Source organism: Penaeus monodon, chromosome 40 (assembly GCF_015228065.2).
Source record: "Penaeus monodon isolate SGIC_2016 chromosome 40, NSTDA_Pmon_1, whole genome shotgun sequence".
NCBI classification, from domain to species: Eukaryota; Metazoa; Arthropoda; class Malacostraca; order Decapoda; family Penaeidae; genus Penaeus; species Penaeus monodon.
In genome coordinates this window covers 11,189,692-11,198,317 of record NC_051425.1, presented here as the reverse complement: position 1 = coordinate 11,198,317, position 8,626 = coordinate 11,189,692, and positions in this window count along the sequence as shown.

Genomic DNA, 8,626 nt, shown 5'->3' with positions numbered 1-8,626 from the left:
GCATATACCGAAACTTTATGAATCTCTCCAGTAACAAAATAATACATATTGATTTCTTCATTAAAATATCCATTATAGAACCTTAATATAACAAGCAACAGTGAAATATACTGCTACCACTGATCTAAAAAAAAAAAGACTGAATCGAGCAACCAGTGCTTTGTTTTGAACTATTGAAACTCCGGCGCCATGACAGCGAGACCCAAACAATCAGTGGATGACTTGGGGCGCATGAAAATTGCTGTAGGTTTCCCCAATGAAGTCTCTGCTTTGCATGAATTAAGGTGATTTTCTATCCAGAGCAGTTTTCAGCTATTTTCTACACAAAATGATAAATCTAGGATATTTCCTAGACTAGTCCGTCAGCAACCCGTTTGCAGCTACAATCAGCGTAACAGAGAAATATAAATTTGACTTGTTTCATTTAACTGAAATATTTATCAGGTGAAGGGCCTAAGGCGATTTTGAACTTCTTTGGTGCCAAAAAGCAGAACAATCTTATTCAACGTTTTGATACTTTGGATTTAAATTTTCAAATAACTTTGGTACAGTACATCTTCGCACAAAGTTCATAAAAATCGTGTGCCAAACATTATTGGTATTTGAATCATTCACCACCATATAGTGTTAATGAGTTTGGTATGTTTACCTTTAACTTTCCCGCGCATTGGGTCTCAGTGTCATGGCGCCGACGAAGAGCCAATTGGCTTCATAAACCTTACCGCGAAAACAATAGGAAGCTCGATCCAGTCTTTTTTTAGATCAGTGCTGCATACCCTCTAATTAAAGAGAACGCATTGTGGGGGAAACAAAGAAAACTGAAATTTGTAGGGTAAACTCGTATATTTTACACTGTTTCCTTGGGGTAATAATATAAACATATATATCACCTGATACAAAAATAGTAAAATAAAGTATTATCTTTCTAAGAAAATAAAGCATCATCTTTTTAAATAATTATTTAAGTACTAATTATCTTACACAGCTAAAGACTAATTAACTGAGGTATACATATGTGTAAAGACCAAGCAAGTGAGGTATACAAAGGGTGGTCACAGACGAATTTTTGGGTCATTCTTACTTCGTGTCCTAGTGCTCATTACACGTATATATATGTATATATATATATATATATATATATATATATATTATAATATATATATCATATATATATAATATATATATATATATTATTATTATATATATATATATATATATATATATATATATATTATATATATATATATATATATATATATATATATATATATAAAATATATATATATACATATAATATATATATATATATATATATATATATATATATATATGTTATATAATATATATATTATAATTAATTTTATATATATATATATATTATATATATATATATTGGAGAGATCCACTAGATTGTAAAGCAGATGCCATCCTTATGAATCCTCTGAACTGATACTGTGAAGATATGAAGAAAATTGAGAAAAGTCTGTACAGACAAAGAATTCAAGAAAGAAGACATAAGAGAAAGACAGTTTATACTTACACACCTTATTGGAGAAGTGGACATCTGTGCCAATTAAGTTTTTAGTTGTACAAGTTTAATTATTTTAATTCAACATATCAAGCAAGTATAACGATTATCAATTGTTTGATATTATACCTTTCTCTCAGTTACTCTAAGACTGAAATAGATCACCAGTAACCCTCTTATGATATTATATTTTTATAGTGCGGTTTCATCAAAGCAGTATGACTCAGTAGATGACACAGGAGAGCTCCACTTGACGTAATAATATGCCCCTTAGATAAAGCCGAGTGCATTTCCAGTAGAAAAGGGAAATAGTGGCTTTGACCATAGATGGAAATAGTGGGGCAATATATATAATATATATATATTCCATCATCATCAGCCTGGGTCAGTCCACTACAGGACGTAGGCCTCATCTCAGGTCTTTTCCAACTTTTTTTGTTTCCAGTCTCGGCTCCCCAAAATTTCGTTATTTCGTCACGCCATCTTGTAACTGGTCTGGCTCTTGGTCTCTTTATACTATCTATAACCCAGTCTGTTACATTCTTTATCCATCTATTATCCTGTCTCCGATGTATATGACCTGCCCATTGCCATTTTTTTCTTTTTGATGCTCGCAAGTATATCTTATATTTTTGTCTGTTCCCTGATTCACGTCGCCCTCATCCTATCTATTAGGCTAATTCCCAGCATCAGTCTCTCCATCCCTCTCTGAGCACTTATTAGTTTCCTCTCCAGTAATTTGGTTGTAGTCCATGTTTCTGATCCATAGGTCATAGCTGGTAGGACACATTGGTTAAAGACTTTTTTTTTTTAACATAATGGCAAGGAGCCTCTTAGTATGCTACTGTGCCTGCCAAAGGCGCTCCAGCCTAGACTGATGTGTTTGTCCTAGATATAGCGCTTCGCCTTGTACTTGTATCTATTCGAAATGAACTCTACTGTTGAAGATAATCTTAGTCTTTTTCTTGTTCATCCGAAGTCCGATTTTCAGAATTTCTCTATTCAGATCATTTATTAGTTGCTGCATTTCATTTGCAGATTCACTGAAGAGAACAATATCATCTGCAAATCTTAGATTGTTTAGATGTTCGTCTTACTATCTGATACCCTTTCCATTCCACTCTAGCTTTTTAATATTTCCTCAAGACAAGCTGTAAACAGTTTTGGTGAGATGGTATCGCCCTGTCTAACACCTTTTTAAATTGATATTTTGTCGGTTTCGGTGTGGAGCTTGATGGTTGCTGTCCCTTCTTTGTATATATCTTCCAGTAATTTACAATATACCTCCTCGTCTCCCTGTTTTCGGATAGCTTCTAGTACTGCTGGTATCTCTACAGAGTCAAATGCCTTTTCGTAATCGATGAATGCCATACACAGGGCTTTCCTATATTCGTTTATTTTTTCCTTTTTTTGGGTGAGCGTGTGGATGTGGTCTGTTGTTGAGAATCCACTGCGAAAGCCTGCTTGTTCTCTAGGCCGGTCAGAATCCAGACGGGCAGAGATGCGAGTTGTGATGAGTTTTGTGAATAATTTGTAAGTAGCTGAAAGGAGGCTTATTGGTCGGTAGTTTTTAGAGCCTTTTTGTCCCCTTTTTTATGTATCAAAATAAACTGTTGCATTTTTCCAGGCTTTTGGAGTTTTCCCGTTGATAAGGCATTGTTAAAAAGATTGGCTAGTTTCACTGTTGCAACTTCTCCTGCATCTATTATAAGGTCTATACTAATTCCATCTTCCCCCGGTGTTTTCCCTCTCTTCATGCATTTAAGCGATCTTTTTATTTCTTCTGTTGTGATGCTAGGCACGTCTCTAGTTACCGCATCCGCTTCTATCTATGGCTGTTCATTTGAGTTGTATAGATCCCTGTAAAAGTCCTCCACTATTCTTATGATTTCATTCTTATTGTATGTTACGTCTCCATCTGGTTTCTTTATTGCATACAATTGATTTCTCCCTATACCGAGTCTCCTTTTAACTGTTTGCATGCTAGTACATGAGATCACTGTTTCATTTATTATTTGAGTATTGAATTTCGTTCATTTTCCCTCTTCTTTTTATTTATAGTCTTTGTTAGTTCGGCTAATTTTATCTTGTCACTGATTGACGATATTTTCATAACCCTACGTTTTTGCATAAGCTCTTTACTTTCTACGAGAACTTGCTGGAGCTTTGTTGACATTCTTACCGCCTTCTTCTAGTGCAGCTTCTTTTATTATGTTATTGAACTGTTTGTTGATTTGGTCAATGTTGAGATCTTTGTTGCTGGAAAGTGAATATGTTTTGTTTGTTAAGGTTAAATTTTGTTGCTCCAATCTTCAAGTTAGCTAAAATTGGCTGTGGTTTTGTATGAGTTTACTCCTTTCCCTTCTGAGGTCTAATTTAATTTGGCCTCTGACCATTCTATGGTCGCTGCCAACATTTGCTTTATTAATAACTTCACACTTTTTTACTATATCGCGCCTATTGAAAATTATGAAGTCAATTTCGTTTTTGATGTCAGATGGCGACTTCCAAGTCCACTTCCGACTAGTCTTTTTTTCGAACAATGTATTGATGATTTTAAGTGATCGAGCCTCGCAAAAATCAAACTAGCATTTGTCCCCTCTCATTCCTAGTACCTATTCCGTGATTCCCTATTGTGGTTTCTCTACTGTTTTTTTTACCATTTTGGCATTTAAATCTCCCATTTGTATTGTGAAATGGGTTTTTTACTCTTCTTGCTGGCTAAATGAAACATCTCATAGAAGCTCCTCTATTTCTTCATCACTATGGCTGCAGTTGGAGCATAGACTTGAACAATCTTTAAGTTGTACCTATTGTTTAGTTTTATTGTTACTGAAGCCATTCTTTCGCTTATACTATAGAATTCCATGATATTCTTTTCTAAACGTTTGTGAGCTAAGAAGCCCACCCCTAATTCCTGCTTGCTACCCTGAGGTTACCTCTCCAACAGATCACATGTCCATCATTTAGTATCTTTTGCTCTTCGCCTAGTCTTTTAACCTCACAGAGTCCTGCAATATCCCATTTGATGAAGGAGAATTCCTCAAGTTATGCTAGCAAGTCGTATTCAGTTTTCATTGTCCTTATATTATATGTGCAAAGGTTCATCAACGTGGGACGGCCTGTTGTGACGGGGATTCTTAGCATCCTCTGCTCTGGAACCTGATCGCCGCCGTAACCAGGGGCTCCTTCGCCTCGGGGAATGGGGCCGTTGCTCTGTTTGTGCAGTCATGTTTTTTTGATTGAGAGGTATACAGTCGAATTACCTCCCACCTACTGGCTTAGGTGTATCTTGGTGGAAGGTGGAGTAGTTTAGCCGGGATGCCACTGATAAGCCCCTCCAGCAGGGTTGGCCCTGTCTAGCGTGTACTTATCTGTCGCCACGCACGGCCTGCTCACTACACCAGGGTATACTCCGTGGGCATGGGCTTAACTATCAGAAGTGTGTATATGTGATTATATTTTAATACTGATTTTATTTATGTGCATGTACGCCCAGTGCACACACAGTGTGTGTGTGTGTTGTTCACCTGCAAATGCTTCAAGTACCACGCATATGTTCATTTTCTTGTACATGCACACGCAAGCATACACCTTTACATATGCTCCTTGCATGTGATATACATACACATCTTACATTATACGTAAACTACCATACGAGCACTTGTGTACCCATGTATAGACGCATGCACATCACATGAGCATACACATGTGCATACTCACCCCCATGTATGCGAGCAAACACCTGCGCATACATCCTGTGTACCTGCTTATGATGTACATACACACAAATATAGCAATACCTATGCTGACGCACACGTGTATGCGCACATACGTTTGCAAATACCAATGCATACACATATACATGCACGCATACATATACATATACACGTATACATATTACATACAAAACACCACATTCACTTCTACACATATATACGCATGTATACCCTCCCCCTATCTATTACATATATATTCACATACCATATACATATTCATATATACCACACATACATATACATACACTCATACACATAAACATATACACATATACACATATACATGCACTACACACAACTCGCACACATACACACGGACATATACATACACACGCATATGAAATATATATACACACAGATATACGTATATCATGTATAATTGCTCTCTCTATAGCACCAACATGTACCCACACACACACACGCATACATCTGCGCATTTTCGTGCATACACACCCACATTCGTGCCACATACGTTTGCACAGCATCTGCATGAGCGCACATACGCACTCCATTATAATGAGCCCATTCATTATAATGTGCATAAATTGTGGAGGTTGAAGGATGGAGGTGGGTGATGTGGGAGTGGAGGATTTAGGAGTGTAGAAATGGTTAAGGATGGGGTTTGGGGTTTGAGGGAGTTAGAAGAGTGGTTTTGTATCTGGCAGTTTTTCGGAGAGGTGTCGCATTCCTTAGCGGTTACTAAGCCTACCGTCCGGTGCCCTTGGCTCCCCGGCCCTGGGTTGCGGGGTCAGCGTCTGGCACTGAGGTGCCATCACTTGAATTACGCTTTGTGAGAACTAGTTATCTGGCGGATCTTCTGTCGGGTGGCTGTTTTTTGTGATGTACAGTACTTATATACTGGCGGTTTGGCTGTTCCTTACCGATTGTACCTGAGGGGAAACTGTGGTACGAGCGATTTGGCTGTTGTTCGGCGACCGGTGAAGCTTGTTATTTTCTAATGATTTCGTAATTTGGTATTCTGTTCTGTTGGGGGAGTGATTTTTTCTTCGTTAATTCTATCTATCGTGGCACTCTCGATGAGCAGTAGGATATGACCTTATGACGGTAATGAAGTCTAGCATTCCTAGTTAGCACTTTCTGGCGTCCCTATTAGTTTAAAACGACCACATATGCATGAACCAATATTGAATTTTATGGGTTTGTGAGATATATGGATGAATTATTATTTCTATTTTGGCTGGATTATAAGCTCTATATATTCACTAAACTTTCTCTCTTGTGTATCACTATCACAGATCACTTTACTCGTAATTTTACCCTTATATTTAATTTATGCATATATTGATGGGGGGGAGATTATTATATTTTATATTTTAAATATATACTATATATATATATTAATTACTATATATAATATATATATATAGATATATCTATATATATGTAGTGTTGTTGTCTGTGTGTATATGTGTTGTGTTTGTGTTTGTGTGGGCGCGGTGTGTTTGTGCATAGGTGTGTGTGTGTACATTTGTGGATGTGGTTGTATGTTATCTAAGGTATAGAATACGGTATATATTGCATATTTATCATTAATAACATATATAAAATGTATATATATATTACACATATATACTTATTATTATATTTACATTATTTTATTTATATGACATATACATATAGTTTACTTTTCTTTAAGTTATGTGATTTTTTGTACTCCTTTTTATGAAATATAGTTTGTAACTTTTCTCTGCTCCTTGTTCCACTTTCCTTTTATTCCCCTCTCTCTCTCTCTGTCTCTTTTGCATTCCCCCTCCTTATATTTTTTTCCATAACCCTACCTCACCCCCAACTTCACTACTCTTCCCACCGCCCAAACCACACCTCAAGCAGAAAATAATATACAGCAAAATAAACAAATATCAATATAAATAATGATAATTAATAAATAAGTATCTTCCTTCTCTCCCTCCTTCCTCTTCCAGGCTGACCACACTTTCTCGACCACGGCGGTGCGGATGGCGGTAATAACCTCCCTACTGCTACAGGTGAGTGACCCGCTCTTAACAGAGCAACCCGGTCCTCGGCGCTCACCATCGGCCCACGCGCCCATTTACGACCTCCGAGACATCCAGAGCAGTCTCGATCACTTCGGGAATCGGTCAAAGGGCTAGGAATACGGACGATTTACGGTCCTGGAGTCATGCATTTTAAAATTATATTATATATTTTATTTGTTATATTATTAATTTTTTTCTTTTGCATTAATGTGTGTTGTTTTGTTTGCTTGTTGTTTGAGTGATGGTGAACTTGTTTTTTTTTATGGATATTTGTTTGTGTATTTGTTGTTTGCTTATTTTTTGTTGTGTTGTTGATTGTTGTTTTTTTCTAATTTAATGTTATTGTTACTTGTTTTGGTTTTGTGTTTTGTTGGTGTTATTATTATCTTTTTAATATCTTGTTTTTGATATCGATTATTTATCATTTACTGGTACTTTTTTTTGTAATTGAGAGAATATATTATATGTATATAATATATATCCCACCAATTCCAACCAATCAATTTCCGAGCAATTCCGACCGATCTTGACCAGTTTTGTATCAACCCAGCCCACTTACCCCCAACCCCGCCCACCTTCTCCCTAATCCCCATCCCCATCCTCCCCTAACCCCTCACCCACTTTCCTTCAACCATCGCCCACCCTCCCCTAATCGCCACCCACCTTCCCCCGAAACCCCGCCCACTTTCCTCCAACCTTCACCCAACTTCCCATCCCCCACCCCCAACCCACGCCCACCATCCTTTCACCCTCCACCCAGATCTATTCCTTCTCCCATCATACCCACATAATACTTTCCCCCATCCTCTTTCTTTCTCTCTTTCCCTCCCTATCCCCCTCTCTCCCCCTTCTCTTCCATCCCTCTCTTTCTCTTCTTTCTCTCTCTCCCTGGCTATTCTTATTCTCTCTCCTCTCTCTCTCTCTCTCTCTCTCTCTCTCTCTCTCTCTCTCTCTCTCTCTCTCTCTCTCTCTCTCTCTCTCTTTCTCTCTCTCTCTCACACTTTCTTTCTCCCCCCCTCTCTCTCTCTTTCTCTCCCTCTCTCTCTATCTATCTATCTATCTATCTATCTATCTATCTATCTATCTCTCCCCCGCTTTTTTCCTCTCTAAACAGAACTTTTAACAAAACCTTTTCCAGGACTCGAAGAACCCTCTCCACCAGTCGGTCTGGCATCGTATGAGGGAAGAAGACTTGTCTCTCACAGCACAGGACGGGTGGACCGCGTCTACACGGAGAACTACGCCTTCATGCTTTGGGGAATCTACTTTAGGGTCAAACAAAACGCCCAGGACTGTCGGGT